Below are 16,279 nucleotides of genomic sequence, written 5' to 3' on the forward strand. Positions count from 1 at the left end.
TGTTAAGGTTACAGATGGGACCGAGCTTGACTCGGACTGATTTAACAAAACTTTATAAAATTGGTGGAGCTATTTTTTATAAAAATGACCATCTCAACATAATTAAATTACTTGATGCATTTTAGATACAAAATATGGTTGATTTACTAAGCATGTTACGATAAAATAGCTAAGTGAAGCATATATTCTATATTTCTTTGTATATATGGTAGGTAATATTACTCCTATTTTATAGCTGGTGAAGAGAGCTGGTGATACCTAATTTGTCAATGGTTTCAGTGAATCACAGCTATATAAAAGCACAGACCTTTAGAACTGGAAGGAATTTAGCTATCTTGACCATTATCAGTCTAGTTGAAAAAGAGGTATGAAAACTGGCTCCAAAACCAGATTTTTGAGTTATCCTTCCTTGTAAAGGACTTGTAAGATTTCCTGGGTGAGCATTCCCTTTCTTTTTTCAGATTTTCTTTTTCTGAATTTATTCTTACTATTTATTCATTTTTGAATAGTCTTCTAATCACTAGATAAAGGTTTTGTTCATCTCCAAACATGATCAAAGTGAGACTGAGAAGACCCTTCATTTGAACTCATATGCACAGCGCTTAAACCAACACTCAATTTGACCAAACATATAAGGACACGACCTTCCAGCGTCATGAATATCACGACGTTCCTTTAACAAGGGCTTTGCTTAATAGGGCTGCAGTGAAAATCCTCCCTCTAAATTCTTGAGAAGTTGTAATTTGTAAAAATACAAATTCTCTGAAACCACATACTGTTTTCTTTTTTTTTACGGAGAGAAACTGGTCTGTTACATCTAGTAAAGCGTTCTAATCCGGATGACCCTCTAGAGGGAGACATAGTCCAGCTTTTATACCAGTTGCCTCCTCATCTTTTACTGTCTCGTTCTTTTTCTGCAGGACCGTTGTTTGCTCTCAACGGCAGTTGCTGGGGCTAACAGAACCGGCTTTTGGGAGAGAGAGGCGAGGCAACGCCGCCTGGCCCTGCCATTCCATTTTACTGCTTAACTCAACCTGGAGTGTCAGAGCCTGTTCTCCTCCTGCATTCTCGCCGCACTATATGGGGGAGCCAAGTCACTCTGTACTCACTGGACAGCCAGGCTGGGTGGAAGAGGGTTCTAGAGTGGAGCAGGGGGCTCTGCCCTTTATGGCGACTTTCTAAAAGATTAACATCAGTGTCTTTTGACAGTACAGCATCTGGGCTGGGACGCGGAGAGGAGGCTTTGCTTGCTAAACGGCTTCTTTCTCCGCTGGTGATCTGGATTTGTTTCCTCGGCCCCCTCCCCCAAGCTCCTTTCTTTCTCCCCTCCCGCCTTTAGCGAAGTGACACAGGCGACACCTGCTCGCTTGTGTTCGATGTTGGAACTCGCACCTTCTCGGTGGTGACGGTGCCAGGGCACTGCTGCCAGGGGGACATCGGCGGGTTTCCCTTCCTTCCGGCCCACGATGCCTAGAAGGGCAGCGGGTGGGCTGCATGGAGCTCTGCCCGCAGCACTTCGAGGCGGGATTGAGGGGCTGAAGCTGGCCAGGAGTTGCTGCTAAGTGGACTCGAGTGGAAGGCGCAGAGTCTCCGCGAGGGCACCAGCGGGGACCTATCTGCGAGCAGTGGGAACAGGGGCACCTGGACCGAGGGACGCGGGCGTCTGGCGGGGGGACATCGGCTGAGCTCAGAGCCTCTCCTCCTTCCTGTCCCGAGCCTCCCAGCAACTCCACCACGTTGGAGACCCGGTACCTGCGAGAGCCAGGGAACTCGAGAAGTGCGTGGCAGAGGCTGCTTTCCTGAAGGTGAATCTTTCCATCCAATTGCCTTTCCCCAGAGAACAAGAGGGAGGGCGGGAGAGAGGTAACGGAGGATGTGTGAGTGTGTGTGTGTGTGAGAGGGAGAGACGACGTGAGGCGAGAGGAAAAGTCTTTACTCGGCCTTAAAAGCAAACAAATCAGAGATGGAATAAGAGCGGTAATTGCTGCAAGACCGCCTTGATTCTTGCAGTCCAGAGAGCTGAGCGCACCGCGCGCATCCGGCGAGGACAGCAGGCGACCGCGGGCGCTGCCAAGGGCTTCGGGACTTTGGCTTTTCTTCAGTAAACAAATCTTTTGATTACTTTGACATTGTGGAATAAAGAAGCGGGGAGAAGGATCAGGCTCACCTTCACCCGCTTTAGGGGGATTCCAATTTGGATGTCAAGAGATTCCTGAACCCTCTTTGCCATCGGAGGAGGAAACACAGCCACACACGCGCGCGCACACTCTCACGCTCAGGGCCACACTCACACGCCGCCCTCCACGAGCACACAGCACCAGACTTCGGTTCCCTATGCCCCTGGATGGTGACGGCGGATTGGCATCTTGGAAGCGATGCGAGAGCGATAAGGCTGGCGCCTGCCCGCAAAAACTGCAGGAGCATCGCTAGGTGTTGCCGCCACCGGGAAGCCGGGCTGCAGGTAGGTGCGAGCCGCGCCTCGGGTCGCCGGCCAGTGCTGGGGACCGGAGCGGCAACTGTAGGACCGCGGACCCGGAAGCCCCCGTGTCCACACGTCTCACCTCCCCTTTCTCGGGGATCCGGGGCTGTAGGGAGATCGCCCGGGGAAGGCGAGAGGTGAGGGCAGATGCGGGTCCAGCGGCCGGCGTCTCTCCCTCGCGGGCGGTCAGGGTAGGGGCGGAGTAGAGGGGCGCAGAGAGGGGATCAGAGCATGAGAAAGAAGTCTCCATGAGCAATGCCCTCCCTCTCTGCCCCATTTCTCCTAATACAAACGACTAGGTTGAAGATTGAAGTGGGTTTTAATTCGATTCCTTACCCAGACCCATCCTGGCTGGTAACCATTTTGGACTCTTGATAAGGAGTTGGGGGTCGCGTTCCAGGGAAGATCAATGGGATGTGTCAGGTCATCTTTCTGAAATCCCTACTTTTTGTCCGCTTCTGATTAGTTAATTCTCAGGCCTGCTTGCAGAAGGTGGGTGTTTCAGTGAGACTGTTGATTTCTCCACCTCTAACTATTTTCATAAAGAATCAAACTGATAAATTCCAGAGCCTCATCTATGTAAGGTTTATTTAGATTTGGGATGGGGCGCTTTCTTACTGAATGAAAAAAAGCTTTTGTAAAGGCTACTACGAGAGAGCTTTAGTAAATGATCCTCTTAACGAACAGCTTTCAGAATAAGAATGGCTTCGGAAAACTAATGGTTTTTAATTTCTTTCCGGGTAGATGTCTCCCAGATTTTGCTACGAATACACGGGTTTTCTGCCGACTGCTTTGCCATCCCTTCCCCCTTCAATTCTAAAAGGCCAGGTGCCTACCAAGAAGTGTTTTCTTTAGGCTACTGATCTTCACTTATCAATGGGGGAACGTGTTATTTTCAGAAACTGGCTTTGCAAAGGAAAGTTTGAGATCCGTCGCCCTCTTTCTCTAAGAACTGCAGGTCGACTTATCCTGTCTGAAAAGGAAGAAACATAGACGCTCGCAGAGCCTTCGGGTGGACGCGAGGCTTCTCTATTGAGTATTCCACGTCTTGACCGAGTGTTAAACAATTGCCTGAAGCGTTTGGAATCAAATGTGTAGTAATGTTACTACAGCGGCTAGTCTCTCTTCACCTGTGCTGCGTGAGTTTGGCTTATTATTACAATAATAGAGAGAGAGGGAAAAAAATCCTCCTTTCGTGAGTGTGAAATCCCGTCTTGGATTTTACAAAATGATTCGTGGAGAAAAAAAAAATCTTAAAAACCACACACAAAAAAGCAAACTCCTAAGCGACCTTTACTCTGAAGTGTCCCCAAAGTACTTGGTAGTGTAGGAGGATCCTTCACACAGGACAGGATGAATTTCAATTACTATTGACTGAATGATAATTGTCTGATTCTTGTCTTCTCGACTAGATTATTTTAAACATGAACATTCAGAGTTATCAATTAACACTCTCAAACTGCTTTATTAGGCATATAAGTTAAGACAAATGAGCAATTAATTTAAGATTTTTTGTGTAAAGTGCTAAACCAAAATAACTAGGAAAGGAGATTAAAAACACTTCTAAAGCTTTAAAAATCAGAGGATTAAGATTAATTGTACTTACCTCAGCCTTTCCATGTTTGCATTTGTACTCTCAGACTAACTAATCATTTGCAATATCACAATTGGCACCTAATATCCTATATTTCAAATAAAAGATCAGACATGTTTGTCTCTTTCCTTACTTTATTTTGTTCCGGATCTCATTCTGAGTCAATTGTTTGAGTTGACCTTTCTTTTTGGAATCTTAATTTTTAAAACCACCAGTAGCCACTTAAAGGCCATCAGTTACCACACTGAAGCTTATAAATATGTTCATTTTCCTAATTTTCAATAAAAAAGTTAGATTGTATTATTTATAGATAGCAAAAGTCCGTGAGGTCAATGTCACTGCCAACTGAATACTTAGGCACAGGGAATATTTTAAGAGGCAAATGGCTTTAGTGTGTTGTTTTATTCAGATCAGGCATTTTTTTTTTATGTTAAAATCTTGATTCTTTTCTTGCCTTTAAAAAATTTAGTACTTTAGGATGCCTGCTTTCATATTTATGTAGAGTACTATGATATGTGTCTCTTAAAAGATGAACCCAGAATTTTTGACATTAAAGCAAATGCCTATATAATGCTACAGGTTCTGCTAGAGGGGAATTAAGGCTTCTAAGTATATGTGATATCTCATGAGAAAAATATTAGCTATTTTAACAATGACAAATTGGAGAATGAAGATTCATTGAGATGCCTATGGATTTATGTCAAAATAGATTACATATTGCTTAGAGATGGCAATATGGTATTTACTAACCACCAAGTTATAAAATGTGATGACATGGCTGTAAAAAGATCTGTTTTTAGATATGGCCAGTTTTCCTATATAAAAAGATAAAATTTAGGGGGTGGTAGAAAAAATTTAAAAATTATTTTATATTTTATCAGAAAATGTTAGTAGCCCTGGATCCAGTGTCTTCAATACAGTATTTTGATGATCATTTTAAAATGTATTTTTGTGTTAAAATATGCATTTAAGATTGATTTATCACTAATTGCAAGTTATGGATTACCTTATACAGGAAGGGTAAGATGTGTATCTTCGGGATTTCTCAGTCATTTCTTATCTTGGCCTCTAAGAAAAGGTACGGTCAGATTGCACCCAAGTTCAGCAATCACTGCAAACTGATGAACATTTGCTGATGAACTCTCTAATGCATGTCCCAAACAAGGAATGTTCCAAAGTGTCATCAGTTATTTCTAATATATTTGAAAAGATGAAACAACCCGAGTGCAAACAGTTCAGTGCCCCTGCTTTTACTTCTGCAGTATTTTATTAGGGATGCCTCATTAAGTCACATTTTTCTGCAGCTGTTTTGTTCATTGAAGATTCAAGTAAAAATACGGAACTTTACTGTGCAATGCAGTTTTGTTTTCTTGGTGAAAAATCACAACTTGGGGTAAAATAATCATCCAAGCTGTCATCCCCTTTGATCTATGCCTGACATTTGCAAATGCAATTCATCAACCTGTTATTAGTAGGGCTTCATCAAAACAAGGAGAAGAATTGCATTAACACAGCCTGCTGCTAGATATGAAGGCCAAACCAGCTGCATCAACTTCATACCTGGCCACATGCTTGCACAAAATTTCACATGAAATAGCTTGCTTTTGGACCACTGATTTTATAATGCCATGTGATATGATGAATTTGCCATTTTGTTTGAAAATTCTTTGGTTAACTTTATTTGGATCTACTTTGAGCATATTGAACTACTTAATTATTCCATTGAAAGAGAATAAATAATCTCACATTGAGTTACCATTAGTCTTTAGAAAGCAGTTTTACTTTAGGTTCGGAGCACAGTCTGAAACAGGAGATTGACAGGTGAGCCTAGCAAACAGAGACATAGAAGTTAGTTTCTGTTTTTTAATTGTTATTGGCCACTGACTTATTGGGTAATTTTTAGAAGGTCTGATTTTGTTCATTCAATGCAGTGATTCATTCAGTGCAGTGTCGTTGTCAATGAAATAAAACAAACAATTCTTGTCTTCTACTTAATCTTACAGAAATTTTAAGAGGATGTTAAACTTATTGGAATGTGAAAGTATTTAAATATATTTCTCTGTAGTATCTATCAATATAGTCTCTGTATCTATAAATATATGCACATGCATACGTACATACATACATATGCTTTAAATGACACCCATGTAAAATATTGGTTTTATGTAACAGGGTGATCAAAACAACTTTGTGGAATGTCTACCTTTTTAGGTGCATAGTTTTTCCACTATTTTCCATGATTTGACCTGCAGTACAACTATATCCATAGTATGACAAGGTCATTTATAACTTAGTTTTACTATTTGAGCCATTGTTAATGCATTCTATTTTTCTCATGGATTTTTCTTTTGGAGGTACTTTTATTTACTAGGCTACAAATGCAAAAAAAATCATTTTTACCCTCAATGTGGAGACACTTTGCGATGTTTTTATTGACACTACAACTGGGAATTTTGACACATTTTAAACTCTGAATGTTATCTGTGTGCTGTCTTTATTGAATATAAACCTCCATAGTCAATGCACAAACTATGTATTACATTGGAGTGTACTATTCTCATTTAAAATGGTATCTACAAAATTGCCAGAAATATATTGATATTATACTCCAAATTTATGTTAGCTTTCCAAAATCCACCTGTTTCTAGTGTGTATACCACATGGATATGTTGGATTTTATCCTGTGCTGTAATATTAGGCAAGCTAGTCAGTGGAAGACTTACGCAGTTGATTGGTATTGCCATTGGAAAACATAAGGTTTCTAGTTTACTTGGAAATCAGATGAGAAGTAAATATTTAAGCTACAAGAAGAATACTCTATTTTGTTCAGTGGTTCATGTGGAGTGTGAGATGTATAACTAAGGAATCAGAGCTTGTGTGTTTATATTAGATAAAGTCCTTTTAATCACTTCCTTCAATCTCCTAAGTTACTTCATAGTAGCTGTAATTGTTTTATGATTTTCCCTGAATGGCTAGTTAGCAAAGTTACATCTCCCTTTCCCCAGCAATAGTACAAACATAGTCATTCAATTAAATTTATATTTATATTGCTTCTTTTATATGGTAGCTTTATGCAGTAGATTTTGGAAACTCTTTACAGAGAGATTCAATAATGTGATAATGTTGCATTCTAGCAATTACGGTGATAGGCTGAATTTAGTAATTTGACAAAATGAAGACAACCAGCTGAACAAGTCTCCTGTACTATGTAAAGCTAACTCTCTAGATGAAGCCTGGAAAGTTCAAAGTAGTTTTTGATGAATGCAAGGTTTGTTTCACTAAATATAAATAAATATATATATATTTGCTGCTATGAACTAGTCACTGTATAATTGCATGCATGTGAATGGGCAACTGTGTTGCCCTTTAAAGGTCATGCAAAGATTCTACACCTTTCCATTTTCAGTGTTAATTGCCTATGGCCTCCTGTAGCTGCACATGGAATTTTCTGTTGAGTTTAATAATACAGAAAAACACTTTGGCTTTCTTTGGGTGGATTATGCAGCTCCTTATAAACAAGTCTATGAAAATAAATTATAGTGGGTACTAGAACAGAAGATTTTTGTAAAGGTTCATTTGTGCTTTGGAATTAAAGTTTTCAAACCAGAATGTCCTGGGCTAGGAGGAGACAGATTCTTTCTGGTGCAAAAAACTGATCATTCAAAATTATTGTCTATATCTGAAAACTCTGCCATGGTTTTAAAAGGGTTATGTGGTTATAGGAATTTTAATAGCAAACTTCTACCTAGTGATAGAACAAAGAGACTTTGTTAAAATATATTCTTGGAGAGGGCAGGCCTTCCAGGACCCTATAAACAGTAGGGCATTATGTATTGATGGAATGAATTTGTAACTTCTCAGATCAGTCAAGAATTTAGAAATGACCCTTCACATTACTTGAGAAAAACAACATTTACACTTACATTTTTATCTTTATTAGCTTACAGACAGTTCTAACTTCACAAAGGCACTCTCCAGTACTATTTTATTTAAAGTAGGAAACCTGGTTACTGTTACCATTTCTTTCTTAGTTTGGTTTTACCTTGTTATAGTTGTATGGTAAATGGCATACTCAAATTTGTTGGTGCTAGAGTGTTTAGAAAATTTCTCAGAAATGGCTATCAGACAAGTCAGTAGCTGTGACCTGGTCTTGCTTGCTGTTTGGGTTCTCCAGCTTTGTTTGTATTTTCTTTGGAAAGCTGAGTAAAATTGAGTGAAATAGCTCTAACTTTAGTTCTTTTTTACAGTGTAGAAAGAGAAAGGAGGTAGACAATCCACATTTCAGTGAAGCAATTCAAAGGCCAAGGGGAGAATGAGAGGGCATTGAAATGGCATCCTCCACAAAACAGAGGCCCCATTTTGGAAAACTTTAAGGAAAAAATTTAACCTAATTTTTAAAAGTTTAGTTCTTGGACTAAACCTAATGACTGTTATATGACAGTTTTTTTTCCTGCTAAGATATGTATGTATTTAAACATTATTGCAAACCCCTATTAGATTGATAATTGGCATGCTTATAAATACACATTCAGAATTGGGTCAGAATTTATACTTTTCTAGTTGAAGATATATTTGCTCCTTCCATCATTTGTTGAGTGGTTAAAATTCATTAGCTTGCTATTCGGGTTAGCAGATAAATTTTGAAATTGACTATTATAAAACCAGTGTGGTACAGTGGCAAGAGTTATGGAGATGCTTTTGTAGCTCTAACGATAAATAACCATGTGTCCACAAAAACCACTTTATTTCTCTGTGCCTCAGTTTCTCAGCAACATATTTCTTCAGTGGAATTTTTAAGACAATAAAAAAGGTGTTTTTTTCAGCCAGGTGTGGTGGCTTATGCCTGTAATCCCAGTACTTTGAGAAGCTGAGGTGAGAGGATCACTTGAGTCTAGGAGTTCAAGACCATCTGGGCAACACGATAAAACCCTGCCTTTACCAAAAAAAAAAAAAAAAAAAAAAAAAAAAAATTGCCAGGCGTGGGGTGTGTGTGGCTGTAGTCCCAGTTACTTGACAGGCTGAGAGGTGGGAGGATCACTTGAGCCTGGGAGGTCACAGCTGCATTGAGCTGTGATCATGCCATGCACTCCAGCCTGGGCGACAGAGTGAGACTGTGCCTCGAAAAAAAAAAGTATTGTTTTTCCATGTGTTCAGACCCACTAAGTATCATGGCATGGAAGTGCAACAATATAGCGTGACATATTTAACCTTAAGGAGATTCCCTTTTAGTTAGGAAGTCAAGGAATATCTAGCAGATAGTTCCTGGCATTTAAATGCCGCATATATGTTTTCCAATAGATAAGTAATCTGTTATATGACAGTTGTTTCCTGCTAAGATACGTATACATTTAAGCATTATTGCAAACCCCTTTTAGACTGATAATTGGTGTGCTTATAAATATACATTCAGAATTGGGTCAAAATTTATACTTCTCTAGTTGAAGATATATTTGCTCCTTCCATCATTTGTTGAGTGGTTAAAATTCATTAGCTTGCTATTTGGGTTCTTCAGCTTTGTAAGATCGAGATGGAGATGATGATGATGATGATGATGATGATGATGATGATTATGGTGATGACCAAAGGCTATAGACCTTGGGACATAACACTGAATCAGATTTAATCTTATAATTTAGTAATGTTGCTTTATCTGCATGATGCTGCTTTGTTGCAAAACAAGTTGTGATAGGTCACGGGTCTCAGGTTTTTTAGGGTTACATGTCTTTGCTCTACTGATGGCTTTCATAGTCATTGAAATAAAATTAGTTCGATAGACTAAGCTAGCAAATAAATAATCTTCATATATTATATGATAATTAAACACATTCATTCAAAATCTATGTATGAATTTTGAGAATTTATAATCCTTTGAAAAGTCTGTTCATTTATTCATTAAGTATTTGTTGGGAACTGTCATAATCAGTTTGAGCTGCTATGATAAAAATACCATAGATTGACCAGGTGCAGTGGCTCGCGCCTGTAATCCCAACATTTTGGGAGGCCGAAGTAGGTGGATCACTTGAGCCCAAAAGTTTGCGACCAGCCTGGGTAATATGATGAAACCTCATCTCTGCAAGAAAATACAAAAATCAGCCGGGCATGGTGGCAAGTGCCTATAGTCCCAGCTACTGGGGAGGCTGAGGTGGGAGGTTTGCTTGAGTCCAGGAGGTTGAGGCTGCAGTAGGCTGTGATGGTGCCACTGCACTCCAGCCTGACAGAGCAAAACCCTGTATCAAAACAACCACCACCACAACAAAAACAAAACCACAGACTGAGCGATAAACAATAAGCAGTAATTTCTCACAATTCTGGAGGCTGGGAAGTTCAAGATCAAGGCACCAGCAGATTTGTCTGGTGAAGGCCATCTTCCTGGCTTGTAGACACCCACCTTGTTACTAGATCCTCACATGGTGGTGGTAGGGTAAGGGGACAGGTATCATCTCTCTCATGTCTCTCCTTAGACAATAATCCTACCCATGAGGGCTCCATTGTCATGATCTAATTACTTCTCAAAGGTCCCACCTACAAATACCATCACATTGGAGATTTAGGCTTTAATATATGAATTTTGGGAAGACACAAACATTCAGTCCATAGAAAGCACTATGTAGGTGTTTGGGCTATCTTAGTATACAAAAATGGCAGACATCTACCCTCATGATATTTACCATTTTAGTACATTACTTGAACTTTTGAAATTAATCTGAAGGAACGGTTCAACAATGTATTGTGCTGTGTTTGTTTTTCTTAGTCATTCTTATTTATAACTGTGAAGTATAGGTCTGAAAAGAAATAATTAAAATAGTTAAATATTTGAGTTGAAATGGATTGTGAAGAAAAATATTGTAGTGTATATTTGAGGTGAGGTATGTAATGCAGTGGATTGATTCCAGCTTACAAGGTCTGTCCTCAAATGGAGGGTGACGCAAACGGTAGCTCTTTTTCCTGAATTTCACATATGGAGTGACTTTAGATCAGTGACACGATGCGCCCTACAGTCTCTCAATGCCAGCACTTTGGAATCACCTGAGGTTAGGAGTTTGAGACTAGCCTGGACAACATGGTGAAACCCCATCTGTACTAAAGAAATACAAAAATTAGCCAGGTGTGATGGCAGGTGCCTGTAATCCCAGCTACTCGGGAGGCTGAGGCAGGAGAATTGCTTGAACCTGGGAGGTGGAGGTTACAGTGAGCCAAGATAGCACCACTGCATTCAGCCTGGCAACAGAGCAAGAATCTGTCAAATAAATAAATAAATAAAGGTTCACAAATTAAATGCCTATAGGGGTCAGGTTGGAAATGTGAATGAATAAAGCAGCCCAAGTGGAAGATGACAAATAGCAATTGACACTCAGCCTCAGCCATGGTGTTGGGGATACTACAGGGAGTGGTGGAGATTATGGCTGACATCTAAGTGAGACAGCTGAGCCTTGGCTCCAACATGCTATTACCATGCTAGATCTAATATGGGTCTGGTGTGGCAGATTTTCTGATTTGCAGAAGAGAACTTGGATGTGCAGATTTTTAAATGTGAAAGTTCCAAAATTATATATGATGGCAATGAATTAAATTTGAAATACTATGTGGGGCAACAGACATATCTGCAGGCCATACACAAGCTAAGGACTATGAGTGTGTCATGGTTGACAGAGGAGTATGTGAGGAGAGCTAGTTATGGAGATGCGTATACTGGCCCCTCTGTCATCTCTAAGCACAATCCTCCAACTCCATTTGCATCTGGAATCAGGATAGTTGATAGTAGAGGGCTCATCTGGAGGTGATAATGATAATGATAATGATGAGTGGCTCAATTTGACCCCTGTAGTTTTATTTCTTCTTAATGACTCATTGTATAGCAGATGCTGAACTCATCTTGAAGTTGATGGTATCTTGGAGGCTTTAAGAGATGTACTGTAGATGCAGAAGTTTAAATTTATGCCAAATATTTGGAACAGGTGCTGTAGTCCTAGAATGAGAATGTCTTATTCCTTATATCAGTGCCTTTTAAATTTCTATGTGCGCACAAATTACCAGGGGAATTTTGCTAAAATGAAGGTTCTGGAAGAGGGCCTGAGATTCTGCATTTTTAACAAGCTTCCAGTTGAATACTGTTGGCCCATGGACTATAGTTTGACTTACACGGCTTTAGGAAGCATTTTTATCACTAAATTTTATTCCACACATTCAAAAGGGTGGGAAACCTTCAACTCTTAACCCTTTGACAGGTTTCTCCCTGTGGCGAGCAGCCCAAACCTGGCCACTGACTCCAAACATTTTTCTCATAGGCTCTTTCATCTGAGCACAGAATTTGTAAGTGTTTTGCTTCGTTTTTTAGCCTTCTATTTAGATAACATGTTTTTCCTTCAAAATGTAAATTAGAAATTGTTTTTCACATATTAATGCAAGTTTGGTTTACATTCTACAGTTAGAAGAGATGTTTATTTCATAACAAAGACATTATATTATATATCAATATATTCTATTATACAAAGTCAATTTTAGTTCTCCAAATTATTTTTGGAATTTCAATAGTGACTTATTCCTTTCAGGGCTTAGATGTCAAAATTTTGGCCATAATCTCTAGATTTTTGTCCTACTTGAGTAGCTACTATGTGTAGCAGGGAGGATGGACTTGAAAAAAGACGAAGCTTTCCTTGTATATTTACTGGGCTTACAGTTTTAAAATGAATCTCTCTTCTTTTTTGTAATTTTTGCCCTGCTAATCTTCAATAACTTTCCATAAATGATTCCTTTAGGATTGAAGACATAATACTTTATGATTTAGGAAGTTTGAACTTCTTATCTTCATATATTAGTAGCATTTTCTCCCCCTAAGCCAGTTTTGCTAATGTCAGAAGGTGTCATAGCTAAGGTATGTGACTCTGTTCTACTGCTGTCTAGGACCTCATGTCACAAGCTCAGTTCACTGGGTACAATATCTTGTCATCAGTTTTATCAATGCTCTGGAAGTTCTTATGTTTCCTTATGCCAGTGTATTAATTATAAACTGAGATTAGATTTAGACATGTCAGTCTGAGGGAGTGAAGCAATTTGTTTTCTTTCAAGTTGTATGATTAATATAGTTTGTAATAGTCATGCTATTAAATCTTACTCAGTTTTTTCCTTCCAAGTGCTTTCAAGTTTCTACTATATAGAATAGCTTTGCTTATAGCTGAGGAATGGTATCAGTTCATTCTACTGAATCTGTTAGAATGTAAGCTCTGTGAGGCAGACCCATGTATATCTCATTTCTATTGATTCCTAGTGTTTAGCATAGTGTTTGGCATCTAATAGGTACTTAATAAACTTAATGGGAAGATGATCAGTTACAAATTGATAGAGTGTATTTTTTATATGTTTCTTCAATGCCCAAGGAAGCATTCTGTGAAGAAGTGTCATTTCTAATTTGTGTGTGTGTGTGTGTGTGTGTGCATGTATTTGAGAGAGAGATGGCAGGGGGTGGGGAGACACCAGTTATTCTGAACTACACCCGAATTAACAAATATATTCTAGGCAAAAGGTCAAGGACAAAAATAAAGTAAGCATACTGACTGAAATTCCCATTCTTTCCACAATTTATTGTAACCTGGAGACTTAGAGACTATATACACTTGTGATTCTACTGTTGTATAAATTAAATAATATTTGTCAATGTCAAATTTAAGTGTTGTTAATCACATATGGAATATGTTTTGACTGTTCTTGTCAGTAACTTGACTCATTCATTAGGGAATTTAAAGCCATTTATTCTTATCTACATAATTACCATTTTTGTAATTTATCATGAACTGGGATTTGCTTTTTTTTTTTTTTTTTTGTTAACTTCAGAAACACTATTGACCGTGATACCATTGTTCTTGGCTTCAACGATACTAAACGTTTTTTTGCTATTCTAATTCTAAATGCTATTTAGTGTAGATAATATGTTCAGATATTTATTGATTTCATTTTCATCCTTCTGAGTTAAGTAAAGCTTCTAAATGCTTGCCACCATAGAAGATTCCTCAAAATTAAAACTCTTTGACTATATTTGATTATTAAAAAACCCATATGTTTAATAAAACTTGAAAAAGGTCAGTTTATTAAATCATAAAAAGTTGAATATTTTTTCTTTGCATGTATTTTAAAAGATTATAATGTAACTATATATATTAACATTGCTATACACTTAGAGACTTTCTCAAAATCCTTGAATATGATGTCTTTAGTCTTTGAAGTATATAATTTTTTTGGATTCTCTGATGATTCTCAAGAAAGGCTTTAAATGGAATGAACCTGATTTTTCCTTGTATAGTTCCCAAACACTCTGACTTTTATAATTAAGCTCTAAGCTCAGTCTAATTATTGAGCTATGGCTATGGTGGTACTTACTGAAAAAGATGTATCTATTCTTCTTCCCCAATGCAATCCCAAATATGAAATTAGTAAAAAATTCAGGTCCTGTAGAGTACTGAAAAAAATTCAAAATCAATACATGGAATTGAAATCAAGCTTACTGCACATTGATGAATTTTACCTTGGGGCAGAGTCCATGTTAACACTATTAGGAAAACTGGGTGAATTATGATTTTCCTTGCTTACTGTCTTTTCCTAGCAGCTGATTACATCTAGTCTTTAAGGTGAACTTCAGGGTTTGTAGCTAATATTTTACTTTGCATTTTATGAAATCTGCATCAAGTTCACTGGGCAGATGGTATAGCAGACCGGAGTGAACTGAGAGAAAAAAGCAGACTGAATAACTGGCAGTCAGGAATTGAGAAGGTGGCAGGGTTAGCATTTTGTGGGATATAACGAGGAAGAATTATCAGGTAGGGAGCCAGATGGAGTAAAAGTTAAGGGAGAAAAGAAGGTCAAAAGGGAAGTTTGTTCTAGATTTCTCTCTAAAAAAAGAGGAAATCCTTGACCTTTGAGAAAAGTAAGAAGTTAGAAAAGAATAAATCCATTGAAATTCTTGGGGAACAAAGAGGTAAAATGGCAATGCACTGAAGTAAGACTGTAGAGGAGAGAAAAATGCGTGGAGCCAAACAGAATATCCTGCCTCAGTCTTGTAAAACCTCTATTCAGGAATAAGAAATTTCTGTCAAGGTTGTTTATTAAACTAAAAGTAAAAAATAATGAGTTCCAGTTCTGACACTGCCACAAGTAGCTATCAGCCTTTAGAAAAAAATTACTGATCATTTTCGTCACCAGTTTTCTCTATGGCAAATGAGAGCGTTGGATTTAATGATTACTTAGATTCTTCCAAGTTCTATAAAGATTCCTCCAAGTTCTATAGAAGCATATAGTGCTTCTATTCTGTCACTTGAACACAACTTGTCACTGTCCTTTCTGTCAGCTTCCTCCCTAGAATGTGAAATTCTTGAGGTTGAGAAATGTGTCATAATTCTTCACCTTGTACCACCCAAATCTAACCTTTAATAAGGCATTTAATAAGTGTTTTATTAATTGTATAATTTAAAAATTCCAAATAATTTTTCTCTTTCATTTCCATAAGAAACAACAAAATACATTCCAGAATCATAAATAATAACTATACTTAAATAGTGCTTTTTGTTTACAAAGCACTTGTATCAAGTGATTTCTTTTGATATTGTAAACCGGCTGTGAGTTAGAAATGAGTGTGATCCTCAATTTCAGGTAAGGAAACTCTGATAGAGAAAGGTAAAAATCATACAGATAGTGAATACCAGAGGCAGGTTTGAATTCAAAGACTATTTCTCCACAAGTCTCTCAGAACACTAACTACTCTTCTGTTCCAAAATATCTTTTCAAGGATGTTTAACAAGTGACTAGTCTTGGAAAAGTATCTCTGTCTCTGGATTACAGGGCAGATTTACTTACTGTCCAACATAATAAAAATAATCTCTCCCTTCAGGGAAAAAGGCAGATCTTCTTGTAGCCCATTATAAAAGATATGGGTTCCATAAGTGCTAGAGATGCCACATGCAGCATCTGCCTGGGATCCTTTATGTCATATCTGTGGGTCTTGGGGAGAAAGAGAATTGATTTAAACAAGATGTTCATGCTGCTTGCTGTATGATGAATACTAAACTCATCTGTCTGTAATCTGCAAGTCTTGTGTCTTTTGCCAGGATCTATGAAATACGGTAGACTAACTTGTGAGTTTGTGAATAGGGTAAGCTCTCAGACCCTTCAGAGTTCTTGATAGTATCTCTGTCACATCAAAGTAAACTTTTGTTTCCTAA

The 16,279-nt window shown here is 38.3% G+C and overlaps 1 protein-coding gene across 2 annotated transcripts in view; it reads left to right on the forward strand.

Moving 5' to 3' along the window:
* The first annotated feature begins 937 nt into the window (after positions 1-937).
* TAFA2 (TAFA chemokine like family member 2) overlaps positions 938-16,279 on the forward strand; it is a 507,044-nt gene continuing 491,702 nt past the window's right edge. Inside the window, exon 1 of one of the 2 annotated variants that reach the window (XM_011728358.3) lies at positions 938-2,461. The gene's annotated coding sequence lies outside the window, so the exon portion shown is untranslated. The remainder of the gene's footprint in view (positions 2,462-16,279) is intronic. The other variant, XR_982638.3, reaches the window with a different exon arrangement.

This window comes from Macaca nemestrina, chromosome 10, assembly GCF_043159975.1.
Source record: "Macaca nemestrina isolate mMacNem1 chromosome 10, mMacNem.hap1, whole genome shotgun sequence".
NCBI lineage: Eukaryota > Metazoa > Chordata > Mammalia > Primates > Cercopithecidae > Macaca > Macaca nemestrina.